General features: G+C 41.2%; 1 protein-coding gene across 2 annotated transcripts in view; it reads left to right on the forward strand.

Annotated features, from left to right (window-relative positions):
* Positions 1–24765, forward strand: part of LOC147108144 (uncharacterized) — an 81605-nt gene that overhangs the window by 2130 nt on the left and 54710 nt on the right. Inside the window, exon 1 of one of the 2 annotated variants that reach the window (XM_086004652.1) lies at positions 11999–12246. The exons of the other annotated variant lie outside the window; for it this stretch is intronic. The gene's annotated coding sequence lies outside the window, so the exon portion shown is untranslated. Of the gene's footprint in view, positions 1–11998; positions 12247–24765 lie in introns of those variants that run through there. 2 annotated transcript variants of the gene reach the window in all.

Genomic DNA, 24765 nt, shown 5'->3' on the forward strand with positions numbered 1-24765 from the left:
TACAAGGTTATGGACCAAGAGCTGGAAAGTGGGATTAGGCTGGATAGCTCTTCATCGGCCAGCACGGACACGATGGGCTGAATAGCCGCCTCCTGTGCTGTAAATTTCTACGATTCAAGGTTAAAGGTATTTCAGTAAACTCCGAGGCAAGGATGTGGTCTAATCACCAATATTGACGTATCTTTAGGCTTCCTGTGGTTTATATAGCTGCATCTGAGTGACCGTTTCCCAGAGGGTGAACTGTAAGAGGGGGAGGAGATTTCAGATCATTGTACTTTCTCATTAACTGAAATAACAAAATATTACATTGATGGATGCTATTGCTTCTTTAACTAGAATTCTATCAAATGTATACAATGGGGTAGAATCTTTCAACTGCCAGCTAGTTAGAGCAGAGATACTTTCAAGCTTTGACGTAATCGCAAGGAAAATTAAAACTCACCAGGTTGCAAGTAACTCTGGTCTATTTATTCCTCCATTTTTAATTTCTCTGCTTTATGTATCTGGTCCTGTTGTGCTGTTCCCTGATATTTGAAAATTGTAGATGTTTGGACAATTTCCTCTAGCTAAGGTTAACTAACAGTTTTTGCAAAGAACACAATTGGTTCAGGTGAGATTACATAGTATTTACAACACAGGAACAGGTCCATGCCAGTGTTTATGCTCCAGATGAGATGTCCGCAACAAATAACAAAATCCTTTATCCCAATGCTGGTGTGTTCTCTATAGAATTGTTAAAACCACACTCTCTCTCTACTCCATTTCTGTATAGGGCTGGTTAAGTGTAGAGGAAGCGTGACTAATAAACGGTTGTACACTTGTTACACTTTTTTCTTGTGCAGTCAGAGATATTTATTTTAAGCTTGTCTGAATACAAATGCATGATGACTGAGGGATTGCAAAGGCTGATAAGGGTTCAGATAATCTTTTAACCCAGAAAACCCATTAGGGATGAGCAATAAATGCTGGCCTTGCCAGCAATACCCACATCCCAGGAACGAATTTTTAAAAATCCAAAGCTCAAGCAATCGCTACTGCTTATCTGAACCCAACATTGAGCTATATGTTTAATATCTAGTTTTTAAAGAATGTTAAGTATGAACTCCATGTGGATGTCAACAAGAAGGATTTGTTACAAACTTACTGGAGCTTACAGACGGAAGGACAGACATGGATGCGGTGGGGAAACAAAATTAAATAGAAGGGTACTAGCTTGCCATCAACTGGCCTGAAGCAGGTAAGGTGTCTGGATCCTATAGGATTTTTTAGTTCTTGCATTCTGGTGAATATTTCACAATGTACACTGTGGATGATGGTCACTAGTACAAGTGGTGATGCAATTAATTGCATTACAAGTCTTGAGATGGAAGTAAATGCGGACAGCACCACAATGAAAGATATCTGCTTTATTCTCTCCCTGCTTAACAAATGTAACTTTTTGCAAGGTATATTGCTTTTGGATGTGGTTCCTTGATACGTTTATACAATTGTTTAGCAAAAATGAAAGCATCTCCCTCCTCCCTCTTCCTGCTCCTAACCTAGCACCCTCACCATCCACTCTGGTGAAAAACTCTCTCCCTGCTCCCTCACTGATTCACTTTCAACTCTCTCTCTCTTTGGCCTTCCACCCACCCACCCCCCTGTAACACTTTTCTCATTGTTTACCTTTCTCCATGATGAACCTCATCCTCAAGCCTCTTTCCTCTAACCCCTCCACTCTTCTCGCCAACATCTCACCTCTTGTCCAGCTCCATAGGAATTCCCTCACATGGTTCTATTCCTCTGTCCAAACACAGCTAGTGCAACTCCAGCAATGGCTTCTCTTCCTGGAGACACTCCATGATCTATCTTTGTCTTCCTCATCTACATACCATTTATGTTTTTGGGTTTTAAATCAAGATATTCTCCTTGGGTTCAGCATCACAGTCCACTCCTGTAAGCACATCTTGTGTCCCTGTGAACCAGCGTATGGCTTTACCTTACTGACATCTTGGTAAATGTAGCAAGATTCAGGGGTTGAACAGTGAACCCTACTTGCTGTTCCCCCACTTACTGGAATATATCATGTGCAACCACATGACTTCCTCAAATGCAATAGATGGAAGAATCCTCTGTAGCTCAGACTATGAATCAGCAGACTATTTTATTTAACATTAAACAGGTAAATGGACACTATGCAGATAAACAGTATACTTATTGGATGTTCGCTGATGATTGCACACTGTTCAGCGCCATTCAAGACTCGTCAGATACTGACGCAGTCCGTGTCCATATGCAGCAAGACCTGGACAACATTCAGACTTGGGCTGACAAGTGGCAAGTAACATTTGCACCACACAAGTGCCAGGCAATGACCATCTCCAACAAGCGAGACTCTAACCATCACCCCATGACATTCAATGGCATTACCATCGCTGAGTCCCCCACTATCAACATCCTGGGGGTTACCATTGATCAGAAACTGAACTGGACCAGCCATATAAATACTGTGGCTACAAGAGCAGGGCAGAGGCTGGGAATTCTGCGGCGAGTGTCTCACCTCCTGACTCCCCAAAGCCTTTTCACCATCTACAAGGCACAAGTCAGGAGTGTGATGGAATACTCTCCACTTGCCTGGATGAGTGCAGCTCCAACAATACTCAAGAAGCTCGACACCATTCAGGATAAAGCAGCCCGCTTGATTGGCACTCCATCCACCACCTTCAACATTCACTCCCTCCACCACCGGCGCACTGTGGCTGCAGTGTGTACCATCTACAAGATGCACTGCAGCAGCTCGCCAAACCTCCTTCAACAGCACCTTCCAAACCCGCGACCTCTACCACCTAGAAGGACAAGGGCAGCAGACGCATGGGAACATCACCACCTACAAGTTCCCCTCCAAGCCACACACCATCCTGACTTGGACCTGTATTGCCGTTCCTTCACTGTCGCTGGGCCAAAATCCTGGAACTCCCTTCCTAACAGCATTGTGGGTGTACCTACACCATATGGACTGCAGCGGTTCAAGAAGGCGGCTCACCACCATCTTCTCCAGGGCAATTGGGGATGGGCACTAAATGCAGGCCTAACCAGCGACGCCCACATCCCATCAATGAATAAAAAAATATATATAAATTTTATTACACTCAATGTTTAATTAGCTTCTATTCTAACCCTTGACACAATTGATCCTTGAAATGGGATTGTTCACTTTTTACATGGCAAACAGTACCATGGAGCTTCTGAATAGCCTTGTATCTGCGCTGGCTTCAGACTGACTGGACTAGGAGAAAGTTGGCCCCCGTATCATTCAAATTCCTGTTGAAGATGCACCAATGTATCTTTCATAACTACATTAGATGGTAAGTTTTCACAGGTTGTGAGTTACACAGGATGTTTGAATTGAATGGAAGACTTGACGCATTAATCTGTGTCAAACACTGCATGACCTGTTAGATGAGTCCCTATCCAAGTACAATACATCAATCGCAGCATGCATGCTAGGACCTTCTGAACTAGCATGTCTCTGCCTGAGGGGTACTAATACATGCCTCTCAGTAACTGCCTTTTACCCTGTTACCCTGTGTGTGCTGTGACCAGCACGAAAGAATCCAGTAAATAAATCAAGTTTGAAAGTGCTTCACCCTCTTTCTCATCTACATGCTGGTTTTCAGTGACATGATCCCCAGGCACATAGTGAGCATCCATATGTATGCTCTACCTCTCTCCACTTCCTTCCATCCAATGGCCACCTCTGTGCTGTCAGACTGCCTGTTACGACCAAGTCAAGAAATGAGACACCAGTTCCTTCAACTGAGAGCTTTGGTCTTTCCAACAATCATTTTTGTCCCTGCCCTTTGCCCTGCCATTGGTGGCGGAGCCTTTAGCTGCACTTTACTGCACTGAGGAATTTCCTCCCTAGACATTTCCACCTCCATTTAATGATTCACCATCAAAAGAGTAACTTGCCTTTGGCAAAGCCTATAAGTCATGTCAGTGTTTTGCATTCCACTTTGTATATTGCATTGCTATCCTGCCTGCTTTCCTGCAGCTCTATTCCTGTGTTACTATATATTAATATAGATTCACCATCATGCTTCTCCAGCCACCAACCTACGCTAAAATTTGTACTATTTATATTAAAAAAAAAAAAAAAAAAAGCCCAATCCAATCTAATTTGCACTTTTTAGTTTTGATATTTAACTTCATTTGGTTGATGTATTTAAATCCAAGTTACTTTTTGGCATTTTATTAAATTTCAAATGGACAAGACCCCCTTGTGGTAAGCATGGAAAAACAAAACTTCAACAGCTTGCCTGGGAACTCCGCCTAGAACTTCCAGTATTATGAAGCATCATTCTACTGGGAATTGTCAAAAGGCAGAACATACGAATTCGGAGCAGGAGTAGGCCACTCGGCCCTTCGAGCCTGCTCTGCCATTCAATAAGATCATGGCTGATCTGATTACTCCACATTCCCGCCTACCCCCGATAACTTTTCACCCCCTTGCTTACCAAGAATCTATCTACCTCTGCCTTAAAAATAGTCAAAGACTCTGCTTCCACCACCCTCTGAGGAAGAGAGTTCCAAAGGCTCACGACCCTCTGAGGAAAAAATGTCTCCTCATCTCTGTCTTAAATGGGCGACCCCTTATTTTTAAACAGTGAACCCTAGTTCTAGATTCTCCCACAAGAGGAAACATCCTCCCCACATCCACCCTGTCCAGACCCCTCAGGATCTTCTATGTTTCAATCAAGTCACCTCTTACTCTTCTAAACTCCAGCGGATACAAGCCTAGCCTGTCCAACCTTTCCTCATAAGACAACCCGCCCATTCCAGGTATTAGTCTAGTAAACCTTCTCTGAACTGCTTCCAACGCATTTACATCCTTCCTTAAATAAGGAGACCAATACTGTACACAGTACTCCAGATGTGGTCTCACCAATGCCCTGTATAACTGAAGCGTAACCTCCCTACTTTTGTATTCAATTCCCCTCACAATAAACGATAACATAACATTCCATTAGCTTTCCTAATTACTTGCTGTACCTCCATAGTAGCCTTTTGCGATTCATGCACTAGCACACCCAGATCCCTCTGCATCTCCGAGCTCTGCAATCTCTCACCATTTAGATAATATGCTTTTTTATTCTTCCTGCCAAAATGGACAACTTCACATTTTCCAGGATCCAGGAGGGATGAATAACTAGCATATCTTTTTATATCAATCTTATAATAATTGGTTCAGTTTGCCAAGTTCCTGTCATTAACCTTGGTCTTGTTCATTGATAGCGTGCAAAGGGCTGAGAACCGACCTTGAAAATATCACGATATGCTTTGTGAAAGTAAATATGAACTGACTTTAGTATGCCTCATAAATTGCCAACTACACCACCCATTGTCACTTGACAGTAGTGCAGGACCCATTCTAACTTACACTACTAACCTTTTGCTGATATTTAGAAGCTGATGCTTTTCCAAAAATGTTAGATTCAAGCTTGTATGCTTAAATGCTTTCAATTTGTTTTCTGTTTATGGTTGAGGTCTGTGCTTAAGAGTAGGATCAATTTATGTCCTGTGATCAATTGTGATAGGAGTAAGATGGGCAAGCTACTCATTTCAAAACTGATAGTTTTATTGTGATGTGGACAGTTTGTATTGGACTTTGGATTGTATAAACCATCATTGAACTGCGTGTGATGTGACCAGGTCCTTTGCAGTTTGCACCTGCAAGTTGGTCTCAAACTGGTGTGCAGTGGATGTACAAGGAAAAATGATTTCACAAGATGGGAGCCCTGAGCATAAGATACTAAAAATAACTCCATTTCTGTAGGGCTACAGTAACGCAACAATGTAAGCTCAATGTCCTCCATCACTCAGCCCAGACATTGGACCCATTAGTTTCAATTGATTGTTTTCAGGACACAGCAAGCAGTGTGTGTTAAGTGGTTGCTTTGCCATGAAAATGTATTTGCTTAGGAATAATTTAAAGTGGCATGACGCATAGCAGACAGTAATTTGTATCCTCTTTAATATATGGAAAACAAGTTCAGAGAGACGCAAGCAAAGGAAATATTCTTTCCAACCATGCAGTAACCAAATTTGAAGTGAACAGCCACATCTCAAATAAATGCTTAAAAAAAAATAGATGCTAAAAAAATTAGACTATCATTTGAATTGTGACAGAATTCCCCCCTCTCATATTTCCACCCTCTAATTTTGTGATTGCAATATACATTAACTAACCTGCTTATATCTACATTATTTGGGTCTTTTTACAATTTTAAAAAACCTGGACCATGTAACCTTTCAATCTTCCAATGAGAACAAATTACATTCTTTTAAGATTCATCCCAGATTAATTCTTAATGTTCTTCAGAAAGATTTCTCCAATTCATTAATATCCTTTTGAAGGCAAGGTAGCCAAAATGCACACACTATTCCACATATAGCCTTTCCAATGAATTGTTAAAATAGACTGTTTTTGTAGCATCACACTGTCTGGATCCTTTCATTTGAGTTATTGATTGCACTCAAATCTTTTTCCTTTTCCACTTGGCCAAAAATAAACTCAAAATAGAACCATTCTACCTATCCAACACCAGGTGCATTGCTCTAAATTTCTTTTGTGTTCTGAGACATTGGGGCAATTTTCAAATGCTGGCCTCCCATTTTTCTTGAAAAATGGGCGACCAACAATGGAAAATCAGAGAGGTGGGGTGGGGGGAGCTGCCATGGCTGCCCCTTGATGCCTAAGGCTTATTTACACAAGTTATAGGATCCCTATTGCAATTTTCAGATACAACTGGGTAGAGAGTCTGCTGTGTGAACTCCGACCAGTTGTACCAGGCATTGAGTGGCCTAACCAGTGATCCTGAAAGGGAAGGAGGCCACTATAATTATATTTAAAAAAAAATCAGCTTTCAATTTTTGGCGGCCTCTATTAAAACCTGTGGCCTACTGTCCACTAGCTCAGTGTGGGTCGACCAGAACTGGACGCAGTACTCAATGTATGGCCTGACCAGAGCACTATACAGTTTGATTATGACTCTTTCTGACTTGTATTTTGCTGTATTGGCTATGTAGTTTCAATGTTCTATTGGTTTTGTTGATTTGCTGCTCTGCAATAGTTGGACATGTTGGGCGTTGAGCCTACTAAAACTCCGAGGTATCTTACAACTTCTTCAGCTACTTCAACACCATTAATGGAGTAGGTATTTTGGCCATTTATTTAAGTGCTGTCAACCTCTGTTGCACTATTTGCCTAGCTACATAACTTGTGATCATCATATAAGTGCATTAAAATTTGATCTTGATGAATCACCTTTGGCTTTTGCTGCAATATTGAATCGAATGGAGAAACTACTTTCTCTCCTTCGATGTCATTATATCAGTTGACAATGCTGTGAAGTGTAGTTAAGGTGTGGAATATATATGTTGCACCAATTTAACAAACCTTGTGAATAGGTTGTGAAGGTAAACATCTTGTGCTTGATTTTGATGATTCAAGTGGTTATTTTTAAATTATTAAATGTTTTGACACAATTTCAAAGCTGGTTAATAGTGGCTTCATTGATTCAAGAATCAGCATGGATCCCAAGATGTTGGTATTTTGAAGTTTACTGTACAGACCTTAAGGCCAGTTTTACAGAATTCTTGATGACTTTACCAGTAAATACTGAACCTAGGTTGGCACTAAACCAACAATTCATCTGTCAAACACTAAAATCTAATCAATATACCTTTTCAATACATTTGACGAACTAACCAGCTTAACCGGTACATCCAAAATCTGTTTCACAAGGGATATTCTTACAGAAACTTTTACATTAATGTGGTGGTGGTGGGGGTGGGAGAGTGGGGTGGCTATTGCTGGCCTCCATTCAGCAGATCCTGGCTCTCCGCACCAATTTGAGATGGCATGTAGGGCACTGTTGGATGAAATAAAGGCGTTGAGTTGCAGGTTATTAATCAGTACAGCTGGGCAACATGCCACCTGGAAGAATTCTCCGCAATGCACGTAACATAATTGCAGGCCGCACTCAGCAATTTGTTAAGTAAAGCAACTTGGATCAAACAAACCCTTCTGTTTCATACACAGTGACTTAAATTAAGTTACTGCCAGCCAAATGCTACACCTCCCTAAATCAAAAGGTGTTTTAGAATTGCAGCGGTGGTTTAGAGAACACTGGCCTGTTGGCACAGCTCTGCCATGCTTACATTCCCAGCTGTTCTCCAGCTGGGACTGGGCAGAATCTGGCAGCTCATAAGACTTTCAAAAAGAAATGGGTCTCTACTGCTGCCAGAACAAAGTAAGGCTGGTTGTATTTCAAACTGCAGTAGATGACGAGAGACCTGCACAATTTCTGTCAGTTGCAGTTTTATGTTTTTAAGAAACCCGATGTCTTTCCTTGCCCCGGCTATGAACCCGCTGCAGGTCTCAAGTTGCACTGTTGTCAACTCCACCCACCCCATTCAGCCTGTGCAAGGACACAAGTAACAATTCCCAGACCAGGAATCCGACTTGAGTTGTGATGGTAAAAGCAGCGAACCCTAACTACAAGACCACCAGCAAATACTTATTGATACGCACATAACAGTTTGTAACAGTCATGCTTCATTTGAGCCTGGGTGTAAAATTTCCATGGGATTCTCTCGCTGTAACTTCAGAGGAAGATTGGCAGAAACCTCAGAGGAACAATTTAAACTCCTGTTTATACTTTCTCTGAGGTTCCCACTGATTTCCCATCTTGGATACAACAGAGGATTGAGATTTGTGGAATCTTTATCCCCAAGTATTCCAGAAAGAGAAGCTCCTGTCTAATTATACCAACTAAACTATTTTGCAAGTTGCCAGATTAAAACTTCATCAAGCCTGCTCTTCCAAAGCTTGGTAACCTCCTGCTACTTCTCTAAGGTCTTCACCTTAGTAGTGGAGCGGGGGAGTTCAGGAAAAAAGCCTATTGTTAGCAGTGGCTCCCATGTCTCAACTTCAGCAACTATCACTGGTGCCTCTGGAAGTTCTGAGGCCCAGTTATAGAGATTTTTTGCCTGTATCTCTGGCAGCAGTATGAGCTGTGTGATGAAATATATTCCATTCATCACTGCCTGTTTTCTGTGTCTTGTAACTGCCTGCTTTCTGTGTCTTTTCCCTTCCCCCCAGTCCTCATGTATTATGTATTGGAATGTGCTGGAACTGGTTGTGTGCAGGGCTCCGCCCATACCTGGCTCCTTTGTAATCTAAGTTCAGTCGGGCATCAGCCTCCTGAAGGAAGACATCTCTCTATTTTACGTGTTATGTTCTGAGTTAATAAAAGCCTTACTTTTGTTCTGCTAACTTCGAGTCTCGGAATAATTGAGGCACATCAAACTGATCATTGACCGGCTAAGTGATTCAGGCTGTCCATGTGCCTGGAAGTATAGTTCTTGACTTACTGATCTTGATGGGCCATATTTATCGGGTAAGGATTGCCAGGCTGTCCATATGCCTGGAAGTGTAGTTCTTGCTGATACTTATGGGCCATTGTCATTAGACAAGGTCTGGCAGCCAGAAAACAAGTTCCAAGCTGTGGCTTAATATGTAGAAGCTAGTGTGAGCCTTTTGCTTTTCTTGCTCCAGTGCTAGGAAATCTGTGTCTCAATCTAAACAAGCCAGTTTCCACAGGTCCTTCAATCAATATTGTAGAACCGCTGCCATAGTGGTTTCTGAGCCTTGTTTTCAGCCACAGGACATCTGCTTCATACGGGTAAACGGTTGAGAATGACACGTCCGCTATAGGTACAACTTGAGTGTTGCCTGGTACCAACTGGTTTTGCACTTGTAACTTTGAAGTTTTCTTTCATTAGTAACAATAGATTAGCTTTCTGGCCACAGACTTGTTTGCGTGCAACTAATTGGATTTTTTATTTGTATATGATTTGCTCGTAGTACTTTGGTTCTGCAATTTGTGGACTGTTTATTTCAATTCTTAAGGCTGACTGGTCTATGGTCATTCTTGGAAACAAATACCTGTACTTGTGCAAATGTAAGAAGTCACACAACACCAGGTTATAGTCCAACAGCTTTATTTGAAATCACAAGCTTTCGGAGCGCTGCTCCTTCGTCAGGTGAAGCCGTTGCTAGGGATAAGCCCCAGTTTTTAAAATGTTCCATGTATCCTGGGCTTATAATAAATGTCAAGGAAGGGCTGCCTACTCCATTTGATGTTGCAGCCAAATGGAAACTGCAATCTTTAAAGAAATTCTTCCCGTATTCCCCACTCTCCTAATATCACACAAGGAGACAGCTGACATGCAGAGGACGTTGCTTCATTTGTCTAGTAAATGGGTATATATTTTTTTGTTTAAGGAGCATCCTGAGTTTTCAAAAAATATGGAAATTGGACATGGCTCAATAATCAGTATTCAAACTTCACCGGACATACAATTTGCAGATGTGGTGTTGCAGAAACTATACACATTACCACAATTCTAGTGCTGAGAAGTTAAGCTGAAAGACCAGGCATAGTTATTTTTAGTTTTTCTTTTCTCTCCCTTCCCCAGTAGAACAAATTTTGGTGTGTGAATATATTTAATAGTATTTTAAAACCTCATTAAATTTTTTACTGTTCTCCCAATTGAGACTGAGTTGATTATGACTGCTCTCCTGCAGTCAAATCTAATTGCTGACAAAAGCTTTCTTTATAATCACATGATATTTGTTTTTTTTTAACATAAACAACTATATCTGCGATGCCAAGAATATGCCTTTGGCAATTTCTATTGTAACTGGACTGCCAGAAAGTGGAGAAACCAGTTCATGTTTTTGGTGTATGTTCATAATCTTGTCTGTCTGAATTTTTAAAGGGGAAGATAACTCGAGATGGGTCTTGGGGTATTTAATTTTAAATGTATTCTAAAGGAGAAGGTAGGGTAGAGGGGAGGAGAAAGTACATTCAGTTGAAGGATAGCCCCTCCCCTCTTCCCCTTTTTATACAATTAAAAACAATTATTTTTAATGTTTTTGCTGCCCTCATTCAGAAATTTCCATTTCAGGACCTGCACTCAGCATAAAGCAGCTCTGTTGACTTCATGTTAGCGAGTGACACCTTTCTGATCAGGACACCATCCTAGCCAGGAAATTCCAATGCCAGCTCTGTATGCTTACAGGATTCCTTCTTTCTTTGGTTTGCTGAAGTGAAAAACAAAGACTTGCATTCATCTCCATATGATGTTGGTAGAGGTAACATTGGCAAAAGTGTTACCTGCAAGGTGAAAGATTGACTTAAGTCATCTATTTCCTCCAACAACGCGACTTGCTTGCTCACTCAGGCTTCCACTGACTTATGGACTTGATGGTAAAACCATTGGGTGAACATTTGGGGAGGGAAAATGTAACTTAAAAATGTTTTTACATCCATTAATCCCCCTCTATTTTCAATTGGGAGAGCTGGGCATTCCAGGCTGCAGACATTTCCATAAATGACAGGGTGTTTTTTGTCTGAAGAGCTTGCATAATTTTATTATCTTGTTTTATTGTGACCATTTGAACTCGTATAAAGTCCAAAACTTCGCGAATACTTATCTGTATACTTTGGCACACAATATATTCACACCGCTACGTGTCAATTAATGATTGCAACTCTATTTTAGTATCCACCTTGACAATTTCTTTAGAATGTTGAAAGTGGTGAGGCACATTTTCCAAACTGCCTGTAATATTATGAATTTTGCAGAATTAAAAATTTCCTCACCCAATGTTAATAAAGCACGCGTGTTCAAATACAAAATCAGATATTTATGTACTTATTTACATGCTAGATTACAGGGTTCTGATGCCTGATTCGCCAAATTTTAATTTCTAATGGTAAATGAGGCAATAAACTTTGTCACAAATTGCAGAGAAAATCCGGTGGTTGCAATGGAGTTGTGAGAACCATCATGATTTAATGATCCTTCCTGAATATCTGACCTTGGTATAGCAAGTCTTGGCGAAAGGGCTTTTTAAAAATAACGATGGAATAAATTACCTAACGTAGTTGATAAGCTTTTGCTGAGCAATGCACTATTGAAGTTTTCTATCGCTGAGGTAATGTGCACAGCAGGTGTGACTTTCGAACTGCTTAGCTGCTGTACTGTTTGATAGCTGTTCCGTGCCTCGCAAGCTCTCTGAGTGTGGGCCTGCTGTTGTTCTACAACAGGTTTTTTTATAGCACTGAACAAAGCACGTCGGAGCTCTTGGTTCTTACTGTTGAAGAGAAGAATAAAGGAGACTGTGACAAACAGGTAAGACTTGTTCCTAAGACTTTTTAAACATAGAAGCATACGTATTGCAAGGGAGCAGTCTCAAAGCAATAGTTTCCCTTCTGTTGTCCTAAATAGACTACTTCAGAACTAACCACATTAAAAGGCAATATCCTTTACCAATCTACTTCTATCGAAAAACAATCTTTAAGAATATTTTCACTGACTTTGTTTTTTAAAAAGTTTAAGGTGCGTCATAGACTATGCTTGTATTCCGATGGATATAAAAGATTGAGGTGATCTAATTTAGGTGTTTAAGATGATTAAAGGATTTGATAGGGTAGATAGGGAGAAGTGATTTCCTCTGGTGTAACAAGGGGGCATTGCCTTAAAATTAGAGCTTGACCATTCAGGGGTGATGTCAGAAAGCACTTCTTCACACAAAGGGTAGTGGAAATCTGGAACAGTCTCTCCCCAAAAGGCTGTTGAGGCTAGGTCAATTGAAAATGTCAAAACTGAGACTTTTGTTAGACATGGGTATTGAGGGTTACGGAACCAAGGCAGGTAAGTGGAATAAAGATGCTAATCAGCCATGATCTAATTCAATAGCGAAACAGGTTCAAGGGGCTGAGATGGTTTACTCGTGTTCCCATGTTCTTTTCTTAAAACAAAAGTATATGATTGTGCACCTGCTATTTTTATGAGAAGCTGTGGCATAAAGTTTAGATCCCTTAAGTGGCTGACCTAATAATTTAGTAGTGATGGTTTGTCTCCCCTAGCCCTTCACCATGTGGGCTGTGTATTAATTTATGTGCAGATTATATTGATGATTGCGGAGTAGCTTAGTGATGTCATCTGCAAGCCATTTTTTTCATATGGGGGGTGGTGGGGGGAAAGGAAAATTTACCCTGTATAATACCTTTTTCTGAAATGTTGCCGTGCTTCACAAACCATGAAATACTTTGAAGTGCAGTGACTGTTATCATGTAGGCAAAAACATCCATTTTACGCATGGCAAAATCCTACATACAGCAAAGAACCTTGGTTAGACCGCAGTTTACTGTGAACAGTTCTGGTCTCCATATTATAAAAAGGACACGAAGGCACTGGAGAAGGGTCATAAAAAAATTTACTCGACTGATACCGGAACTGAGAGGTTATACCTATCCGGAAAGATTGAACAGGCTAGGACTCTTCTATGAATGACTGAGGGGTGACCTGATAGAGGTCTTTAAGATTCTGAAAATATTTTGATAGGGTAGAGGTAGAGAAGATGTTTCCACTTGTGAGCGAGACCAGAATTGGCCATAAATACAATATCGTCACTAAATCCAGTAAGGAATTCGGGAGAAACTTGTTTACCCAGAGAGTGGTTAGAATGTGGAACTTGTTGGGGCAAATAGCACAGATGCATTTAAAGGGAAGCTCGATAAACACATGAGGGAGAAAGGAATAGAAGGCTACATTGATGGGGTTAAATGAAGAAGAGTGGGAGGAGGCTCGTGTGAAACATAAACACTGGCATGGACCTGTTTTGCTGTTAATAACAGCAATTAGATGAAAAAACAGCTAATTGCATTTTTAGTGGTGTTGGTTGAAGGAATGCTGGTCGGAACTCCATGCTGTTCTTGCAGTAATCCCATGAGATCTTTACTGTGCCCCTGAACAAGCAGACAGAACATGTCATTCAAAGGGCAAAATGTCCAACAAAGCAGCCCTCTCTTGGCTCGCCACTGGCACATTGGTCTAAATGTGCTAAAGCCCTGGAGTGGGGCATTTTCAATTGTCGTGGCTTGTTAACCACAAAAAAATCATGGAGATGATTATTGTGTGGTATAAATTGAAATCTATTGCAGCATTCTAAAACTGCAGGTAATGTATTTTTCAAGCCTGCAGCTGTAGGCTACATTTTCTCAATGACACCATCGTCTTTCTCCCCCAAGTGCTGACAAACATGCAAGTAAACACATTTGAGAGAATTTGATGACCAGACAAATTGAAGTGCAGGCTCATGTGCCCATATAAAAGGGATCATGGCCACAACAGAGCTTTACTCTGTTAAAGCTGAATACCAATAAATGTAAACTTATTTGCCAAGCAACTTGCATGTAAGTAATGCTTTTTGTTTTGTAGCTTTGAACAGTTGGTAATTTGGACTCCATTGTGCTATGCAAGAAGGTGAAAATGATCCTAAATTTTGATCTTTCATTGTCTTTGCGTTGCTTCTTCCAACAACCCCTATCAACTATGTACACCTATAGTATCTGCTTACTCTTAACAGTCATTTTTTGGAGTTTGTCCCATGCCCTAAGTGTTAACAGTTCAGTAATAGTCACTCTATTAAAAACAGCCACTTGCAAGTCTTGAACCTACCAGGAATCAAAGTTCAAATTTATTTATCACTTATTTTCATGGTACACCTGCTATTGGTTCTCTTGTGGTTTGATTGTTGTTGTGCCCTGTAGACGTATTAGGGATTTTGAAGCAACTTTAATTGTCTACAAGAGATTCAGATATCTTGTCTGTACAGTTCGTGTTGTTCAATACAAGGAAAATGGTTGACATCAGCAAACTGTCCTATTTGGGTTGATTGGTGCTGTAAATATTGACACTTTAATGTCAATAATTCTTCAAATATAACCTTGCTTGCTTTGCATGTTTTCAGGAAGTTAACCCTTTGAAGTGTTGGTGTTACAAATTTGGTTCTTTTGGCGATACCTTCTCTGGTTCAGGAGCATTAATCGCTCCCTTAAGCGACCTGAGTACCTTACTTTGATAGGACTTGGCTCCCGCTGCTCTATATCTACTTGTACGATGGTGTAACCCAAGGGCATATTAATAATAGTATCCCTTTGAGATCTGACCTGGATATTTTTGTCTTTCTCACACATACTTGTTCAATCTCTCTGAAGGTGGACTAACTAAACACTTGATAAGATGAGGATGATTGATAACTCCTGTCAATCATTTTCCTTGTACTAAGCAGCAAGAACTGTACAGACAAGACATTTAAATCTCTGGTTGATTGGTGAGCTGCTTTATATCATAGTAAAGTGAACATACAGAACACCAGTTATGCTTAATTAATTCAATCAGTACAACTTATCTTTATGTAATAATACAAAATAAAGAACATGCCACCTTCCCCACAATGTTGTCATTACTTGACTTTAAAACAATTTAAATAATTTCTGACTTCTCTACTGTACCCAATCCTTCTCTCATCCTGACTGACTGATTCGCAGCATTCTGTCTCTGTTTTATCTTTGCTATTCACAGGCAGAGCAACACAGTGGTTTTGAGGTGTTTTTCGAATGCTGCAACAGTCTAAAGAGGAGGAGGCAGGAAGCATGGGAGTATTTTCCTGTGGCTGTTGTAACATATTGGCGGAGTTGTTTAATCCTTGCGGTGAATCCTCCTTTTGTTCCAAAAAAGGCAGTTTGCTTCTTGGCTGCGGAAGTCCTGGTCTGGCATTACACCTGCCAAGGCCATGTAAATAATGGCTTGTTGGGATTTGCTGCTTTTATTAAAAAAAAAATTTAAAAAAAAAGATTCTCTAGGGTCACTTTGACTTGGTCTCCATTAAGCTTTTTTTTATTTAAAAAAAAAAGCAGGACTAGCTGCAACAGTTTTTTAGTAGGTCTGGCAAAAATCCTGAGATCCTCAGCCACTTCAAACAATTAAGGCCAGTGCCTTCAACAGTTGTCCCACCCAAAGAAAGTTGCTGCTGCAGCTTAACCATCCATCCACGGTTGCCTTTTGCAGAATGAGCAAGACCTACAATAGTTAATCTAACATCAAAAAGTTTTAAAAACTATTCATAAATTGTTTGTCACCAAAGTAGACTCTTTCTTTTTTCTTTTAGAGCATGACTATTTTACATATTTTGCCAGGGTTGGGTAACTCTGGTATGAATGAACTTCTCATATCACTTTTTTGAATGTTGCTCAACCTGAATGTTCAGGTGGAAAGGAATTTTTACTTCTTTGTTTGTTTCTTCTGAAAAGCTTATCCAAACTCTGGTGTGCCAGCCTTGGTATGGCACCAACTGTTTGTTGTACATAGTCCACAAAGTATTCTAGTTCACACTGTGAAGGGTATTTTTACAGGAACTTGATTAATGTAAAACATTTTCTACAAACTGCTTTTAACAGTAGTGTTCATTTTGGGCTAGCGCAGTGTTGCCCAATAGAAATTGTTGACTAACCACAGGTATGGCCACGGTGACACCATTTTAGGTGCGTGCACTAATTTTAGTTGAAAATGCCTTGCATATACTTGCACAATACAGCTAAAAGTACATTTACTTAACAAACCTATACCATCATTCAGTAACCAAGGAGGTAAAGCACTCAACAATGATCAACAAACACACACACACTGCTTTTTGCCTTACCATTTTACCAACAAACTCATAACTGGTTAAAGTTCTCATAGAATGATACAGCACAGAAGGGGGCCGTTCGGCCCATTGTGCCTGTGCCAGCTGTTTGGTAGAGCTATCCAATTAGTCCTGCTCTTCCCCATAGCCCTGTAAACTTTTTCCCTCATGTATCTATCCAATTCTCTTTGGGTGTTACTATTGAATTGGCTTCCACCACACTTTCACAGTGCGTCGGCAGGAAACTCGAGCGGCAGAGCGGGGCTATAAAAGGCTCCAGAGACCAGGTAAGGTGTACTAATCTCCGAACTCAGAACTCAAAGGGAAGGAGAGAGGTAAAAAAATAATCGAAGTGTGACGTCACCAGAAAGCAGGTAAGTGATTGGTTGGTGAGTATTTCTCTCTTTTTAAACTTAGAAACTATAAACCACAGAGTTTAAGGTGTGATATTCATCATCTAAAATCGGGGCAGAGGGTATTTAAAAATAATAAATTTAATTAATTACATGGGAGAGCAGGTGATGTGTTGCTGCTGCAATATGTGGGAGCTGGAGGACACCATTGATGCTCACGGTGATCACATTTGCAGTAAGTGCTGGCTGCTTGAGGAATTCCGGCTCCGTGTTGGTGAGCTGGAATCCGAGCTTCAAACACTGAGACACATCAGGGAGGGGGAGAGTTACCTGGACTCTGTGTTTCAGGAGGTAGTCACACCAATTAGAGTAATTAATTCAGATGTAATCCGTGGCCAGGGACAGGATGGTGTGACTAGAAGTGAGGCAGGTATGGGGATCCAGGAGGTAGTGTTGGAGGAGCAGCAGCCCTTGCTCTTGTCCAACAGGTTTGAGGCTCTTACTCCCTGTGAGGATGGGAACGGGGACTGCGGGGAGGATGAGCAACCTGGCCACAGCACCGTGGAGCAGGGGGCCATTCAAGTGGGGGGAGTTAAAAGAAATGTTGTAGTGGTAGGGGAATAGTATCATTAGGGGGATAGATAGGGTTCTTTGCAGCCGAGAGTGAGAGTCCCGAAGGCCGTGTTGCCTGCCTGGTGCCAGGGTTAAGGACATCTCCTCTGGGCTAGGGAGAAACTTGGAGTGGGAGGGGGAGGATCCAGTTGTCGTGGTCCATGTTGGTACCAACGACATAGATAGGACAAGGAAAGAGGTTCTGCTGAGGGTGTTTGAGCAGCTAGGGGTCAAATTAAAAAGCAGAACCACAAGGGTAATAATCTCTGGATTACTACCTGAGCCACGTGCAAATTTGGCTAGGGTAAATAAAATTAGAGAGTTAAATGCGTGGCTCAAAGCCTGGTGTGGGAGAAATGGGTTTTGCTTCTTGGGACACTGGCATCAGTACTGGGACAGAGAGCTGTTCCGTTGGGACGGACTTCACTTGGCCAGTGCTGGGACTAGAATCCTGGCGAATTGAGTAACTAGGGCTGTAGAGGGGGCTTTAAACTAATATTAGTGGGGGGGAGGTTTTAAGAGAGCAAAAAATAAAAATGACAGCGGAGAAGACAATAGAGCAAGGTAGCAGTGGGGGAATTAAAAACCAGAGCATGTCAGGAAGGGACAGAATGTATATAATGATAAAGGTAAAGTAGTAAAAGGGGTAAAAGCAGGAATAAATTGTCAGAAAACCTATTTGAAAGTTCTTTATCTGAATGCACGCAGCATTCGTAACAAAATAGACGAGTTGATAGTACAAATAACTACACATGGGTATGATCTGGTGGCCATTACAGAAACATGGCTGCAAGGTGACCATGACTGGGAACTAAACATCCAGGGGTATTTGACAATTAGGGCGGACAGACAGGAAGGAAAGGGAGGTGGGGTTGCTATGTTAGTCAAGGATGGAATTACTGCAATAGTCAGAAATGATATTGGGTCAAAGGATCAGGATAGTGAAACAGTTTGGGTGGAGATAAGGAATAATAAGGGGAAAAAGTCACTAGTGGGCGTAGTCTATAGGCCTCCTAACAGTTGCAACTCTGTTGGTCGGAGTATAAATCAGGAAATAGTTGGGGCTTGTAATAAGGGAACAGCTATAATCATGGGGGATTTTAACTTTCATATTGACTGGACTAATCAAATTGGGCATGGCAACCTTGAGGAAGAGTTCATAGACTGTATTAGGGACGGGTTCCTTGAGCAGTATGTAACTGAACCAACCAGGGGACAGGCAATCTTAGACCTGGTCCTGTGTAATGAAACAGGTTTAATAAAAAATGTCCTAGTAAAGGATCCCCTTGGAATGAGTGACCATAATATGGTTGAATTCCAAATTCAGTTTGAGGGTGAGAGAGTTGGATCTCAAACCAGCATACTGAGTTTAAATAAAGGAGACTATGAAGGTATGAGAGTAGAATTGACTAAAGTGGACTGGGAAAACAGATTAAAGTGTAAGACGGTACAAGAGCAGTGGTCTACATTCAAGGAGATATTTCACATCTTTCAAGATAAATATATTCCACTGAGGAAAAAGGGGAGTAAAAGAAAAGACAGCCATCCGTGGCTTAGTAAAGTAATAAAGGATAGTATCCGACTGAAAACAAGGGCATATAAAGTAGCCAAATCGAGTGGGAGGATAGAAGATTAGGAAGCATTTAAAAGCCAGCAAAGAATAACTAAAAGATTAATTAAGAAAGGGAAGATAGATTATGAAAGTAAACTAGCAAAAAATATAAAAACAGATAACAAGTGTTTCTACAGCTATATAAAAAGAAAAAGGGTGGCTAAAGTGAACGTTGATCCCTTAGAGGATGAGACCGGGAAACTAGTGGTGGGGAACATGGAGATGGCAAAGACGCTGAACAAATATTTTGTATCACTCTTTACAGTAGAGGACACTAAAAATATCCGAACACTGGACAAACAGGGGGCAATGGGGGGAGGAGAGAGGAGTTAAACACGATTTAAAATCACTAAGGAGATGGGACTCGGTAAAATAATGGGACTTAAGGCGGATAAATCCCCTGGACCTGATGGCCTACATCCTAGGGTCTTGAGGGAAGTGGCGGTAGGGATTGTGGATGCATTGGTGATTATTTTCCAAAACTCCCTGGACTCAGGAAAGGTCCCGGCAGATTGGAAAACTGCTAATGTAACACCCTTATTTAAGAAGGGAAGTAGACAAAAAGCTGGAAACTATAGACCAGTTAGCCTAACATCTGTGGTTGGCAAAATGTTGGAGTCCATTATTAAGGAAACAGTAACCGAGCATTTGGATAAACATAATTTAATAGGACAGAGTCAGCATGGTTTTATGAAGGGGAAGTCATGTTTGACAAATTTGCTCAAATTCTTTGAGGACGTAACATACAGGGTGGATAAAGAGGAACCAGTGGATGTAGTCTATCTGGACTTCCAAAAGGCATTTGACAAGGTTCCACACACAAGATTACTGATCAAGATTAAAAAGTCACGGGATTGGGGGTCATATACTGGCATGGGTGGAAGATTGGCTATCTAACAGAAAACAAAGAGTTGGGATAAATGGTTCATTCTCAGGATGGCAATCAGTAACTAGCGGTGTTCCGCAGGGGTCAGTGCTGGGACCCCAACTCTTTACAATCTATATTAACGATTTGGAGGAAGGGACCAAGTGCAACGTATCCAAGTTTGCCGACGATACAAAGATGGGAGGGAAAGCAGTGAGTGAGGAGGACACAAAAAAACCTGCAAAAGGACATAGACAGGCTAAGTGAGTGGGCAGAGATTTGGCAGATGGAATATAATATTGGAAAGTGTGAGGTTATGCACTTTGGCAGAAAAAATCAAAGAGCAAGTTATTATCTAAATGGAGAGAAACTGCAAAGTGCTACATTACAAAGGGATCTGGGGGTCCTGGTGCATGAAACACAAAAAGTTAGTATGCAGGCGATTAGGAAGGCCAATGGAATCTTGGCTTTTATTGCAAGGGGGATGGAGTATAAAAACAGGGAGGTCTTGCTGCAGTTATACAGGGTATTGGTGAGGCCACACCTGGAACACTGCATGCAGTCTTGGTTTCCATATTTAAGAAAAGATGTCCTTGCTCTTGAGGCGGTTCAGAGAAGGTTCACTCGGTTGATTCCAGAGATGAGGGGGTTGACGTATGAGGAAAGGTTGAGTAGGTTGGGCCTCTACTCATTGGAGTTCAGAAGAATGAGAGGCAATCTTATCGAAACATATAAGATTGTGAGGAGTCTTGATCAGGTGGATGCGGTGAGGATGTTTCCACTGATGGGTGAGACTAGAACTAGGGGGCATAATCTTAGAATAAGGGGCTGCCCTTTCAAAACTGAGATGAGGAGAAACTTCTTCACTCAGAGGGTAGTAAATCTATGGAATTTGCTACCCCAGAGAGCTGTGGAAGCTGCAACATTAAATAAATTTAAAACCGAGAGACCGTTTCCTAGCAGACAAGGGAATTCGGGGTTACGGGGAAAGGGCAGGGAAGTGGACGTGAGTCTAGATTTGGATCAGCCATGATCCTATTGAATGGCGGAGCAGGCCCGAGGGGCCGTATGACCTACTCCTGCTCCTACTTATGTTCTTATGTTTATTCCAGATCACAACTCGTTGTGTTTATATAAAAAAAAAAGTTTCCTCCTTTAGCCTATCACCTTTAAATCTGTGTTCTCTGGTTACCAACCCTTCTGCCACTTGAAACAATTTCTCCTTATTTACTCTATCAAAACCCTTTATGATTTTGAACAAATCTTCTCTTAACCTTCCCTGCTCTAAGCAGGACCCCAGTGTCTCCAGTCTCTCCACATAACTGAAATCCCTCATCCCTGGTACCATTCTAGTAAATCTCTTCTGCACCCTCTCTAAGGCCTTGACCTCCTTCCTAAAGTGTGGTGCCCAGAATTGAACACAATACTCCAGCTGAGGCTTAACCAGTGTTTTATAAAGGTTTAGCATAACATCCTTTCTTTTGTACTCCATATTCCTCCATTAATAAAGCCAAGGATCCCATATACTTTTTTAACAGCCTTCTCAACTTGTCCTGCCACCTTTGAAACATTTGTGTAAATACATCCCCAGGTCATGCATATGTCATGTGAATGAGTATTGCGATCACCCGACCAATGATGGCATCTATTACTCAATTTCTATTACTCAATTTATCGTTACCAATCAGAAGTGCAATTTTCCATATCTGAATTCCCAATTATTCAAATATGGTTAGTGGCTAATATATTGCACAAGACTGGGCTAGCATGCCAGAAAGGAGTGGCCAGAAACTTTTGGAGTCAAAATTTCCATTAAATGGATTATGCCAGCCTACTGTAAAATGGGCTTAGTTATGAGACTGGAAATACAAAGAAGTTACAGCATAGAAATATTCGGCCCAATGAGTCCATGTCAGTATTTACCCTGTACGCAGGAAAACCTTGAATGTTGATGGTATTGCGATAGAGGATCAGCCGTGATCATATTGAATGGTGGCGCAGGCTCGAAGGGCCGAATGGCCTACTCCTGCTCCTATTTTTCTATGTTTCTATCCTCTGCATATGTTGGCATCACTCCCTGTAGACTTATATCCAAATGATTAACATACACAGTAAACAGAGGTGGCTCCAGAACTGAACCCTGTGCCACACCACTACTGAATTCCAACCACTTTGAAAACTCTCCTTCGCTCCTACTCTTGCATTTTCTTCTTTCTAAGCAATTTTTATTCCAGTTTGCTATTCCCCACCTCCTAACTGCTTACTGTTCTCTAGTAATCTTCTGCATGGCACCTTGTCGAAGGTTTTCCTGAAGTCCGTCCATACACTATTTCTGCTCTCCTCTACCATGTCCATCACCTCCTACGCCTTCATTAAAGACGATTATCTCTTTTGAAATTACTAATTTTTTCTTTATCTAAAAACGTGGTAATTTTATCCTTGATTCGAGACTCTTCCATTTTCCTTACTGCATATATTGGACTAACTGGGCTATAATTAACCAGAGTACCTCTGTCTTCCTTTTTAAAATCTTGAGTATATTCGATGTAAAGTCTAGGTCAAACTAAATGGAAGGTCTTATCCTCTGTGGACAAGAAAACAAGCTTGGGAAAAATAACAAAAGTACCCTTACAGACCAACAACAATTAGTAATACTTTTGGGGGTCTAACTAGGATCATCTAGTTCAGGTGGTGCTTGCACATATATTTTGTATTACCAGCCTGTGTGTAGATTCATCACTTGCACTGTATGCTATATTGTTCCTGACTGGGACTATTCTGGTTATTCACCATCTAAAGGAATTGTGTTTCTTTAAAATGAAGAGGCACTTTTTCAGTCATTTCTAAGTTTATTGACTTGGGAGTGTGTTCTGCTTTTGTTTCTGGGAGCCACTTGCTCAGGTTGAAAAGACAATGCAAACTGCTTGACGCAGAGATGAGCACAAACTCCACATTCCAGCCATCCCCAACATTGCTTAATTCTGCCTCTGCAATCGTGCCAACCTCTGCCTGCACCTCACCCACAATGCTGCTGAAACGCTCATCCACAATTATATTATCTCTAGATGTACTCCCTTGTCAGCTTCACATCCACCATCTTCCATAAATTCCAACTTGTTCAAAACTCAGCTGCCTGTATCCTGTGCTATTTGCTCTTCATTCCTTCCATCCTAGCTGATTTACATTGGCTCCCTGTTCCTCAACGCAATTAATTTACAATCCTCATCCATGTCTTCAAACCCTTCCATGGCCTTATCCCAACCTACCTCTGCAACCTCCCACCACAAGCTTCTGTATTTCGACCCTAGCCTTTTGTGCTGCATCTTTCCCATCCTCTCATCTCGCCATTAGTCTTCAGTCATCAGTCACCTCAATCTTATTCTCTGAAATTCCCTCCCAAACCACAAGCCTGTGCACTTATCTCCAACTTCAAAACACTTCTCAAAATCCATCTTTTTGACCTAGCTTTTGATCACCTCTTCTAACTTTCACACCATGGTTCAATGTCAATTCTCTTATTCCGAGGGTACAGAGGAGATTTATGAGGATGTTGCCAGGACTGGCGAATTTTAGCTATGAAGAAAGATTGGATAGGCTGGGGTTGTTTTCTTTGGAACAGAAGAGGCTAAGGGGAGATTTAATTGAGGTGGATAAAATTATGAATGGGCCTATTTAGAGTGGATAGGAAGATCCTATTTCCCTCAGCAGAGGTCAATAACCAGGGGGCATAGATTTAAAGTAATTGGTCAAAGGATTAGAGGGGAGTTGAGAATTTTTTTTCACCCAGAGGGCGGTGGGAGTCTAGAACTCACTGCCTGAAAGCGTGGTAGAGGCAGAAACCCTCATCACATTTAAAATGTACTTGGATATGCTCCTGAAGTGCTGTAACCTGTAAGGCTGCGGACCAAGAGCTGGAAAGTGGGGTTAGGTTGGCACAGACACAATGGGCCGAATGGCCTCCTTTTGTGCCGTAAATGTCTATGATTTTAGTTTGGTGTTGTCTGCAGTCATAAATAGTGGTTATGTTACTGGACTAGTAATCCAGTGACCCAGACTAATAATTCAAAAAATGAAAGTTCAAATCCCACCATGACCGTTTGAAAATTTGAATTTTTAGTCTTCTGGAAAAAAAAATCTGAAAATAAAAGCAGCTGGTATCAGTAAAAGTGACCATGAAGCTGTCTGATTGTCCTTTAAAAACTCAACTGGTTCACTAATCTTTTTTAGGGAAGGAAAACTGCTGTCCATGCCCGATTGGGCCTATATGTGACTCCAGTCCCACATAGGGTTGCCAACTCTAGTTGGAGGCATTCCTGGAGTTTCCTATCTGAACCATGTCACCATGGGGGAAGATAATTAGCAGGGGGTGGGGTGGGAGGGGGGGAAGAAATGATTAACGTGTGATACAAATGTTTACTGAACTCTTTTTTTTCTTTAAATTTCATGAAGTTGAATTTTTAATTTTGAAACATTTTGCACATTGGAGAGAAAAATACTACAGTTTGAGATGAGAAGGGAAGCAGTTGATGTGCCTCAATAATTCCGAGACTTGAAGGTAGCAGAACAAAACGAGGCTTTTATTAACTTAGAACGAAACATGTAAGCGAGAGAGATGTCGTTCTTCTGGAGATTGGGGCTAGACTGAAGCTAGCTTACAAACGGGGCCAGGTATGGGCGGAGCCCTACACACAGCACATTCCAGTATACAATACAGCACATTCCAGTACACAATACAATG

The sequence above is a fragment of the Somniosus microcephalus genome, chromosome 13 (assembly GCF_052327205.1).
Source record: "Somniosus microcephalus isolate GS21.2 chromosome 13, FLI_Smic_1.0, whole genome shotgun sequence".
NCBI lineage: Eukaryota > Metazoa > Chordata > Chondrichthyes > Squaliformes > Somniosidae > Somniosus > Somniosus microcephalus.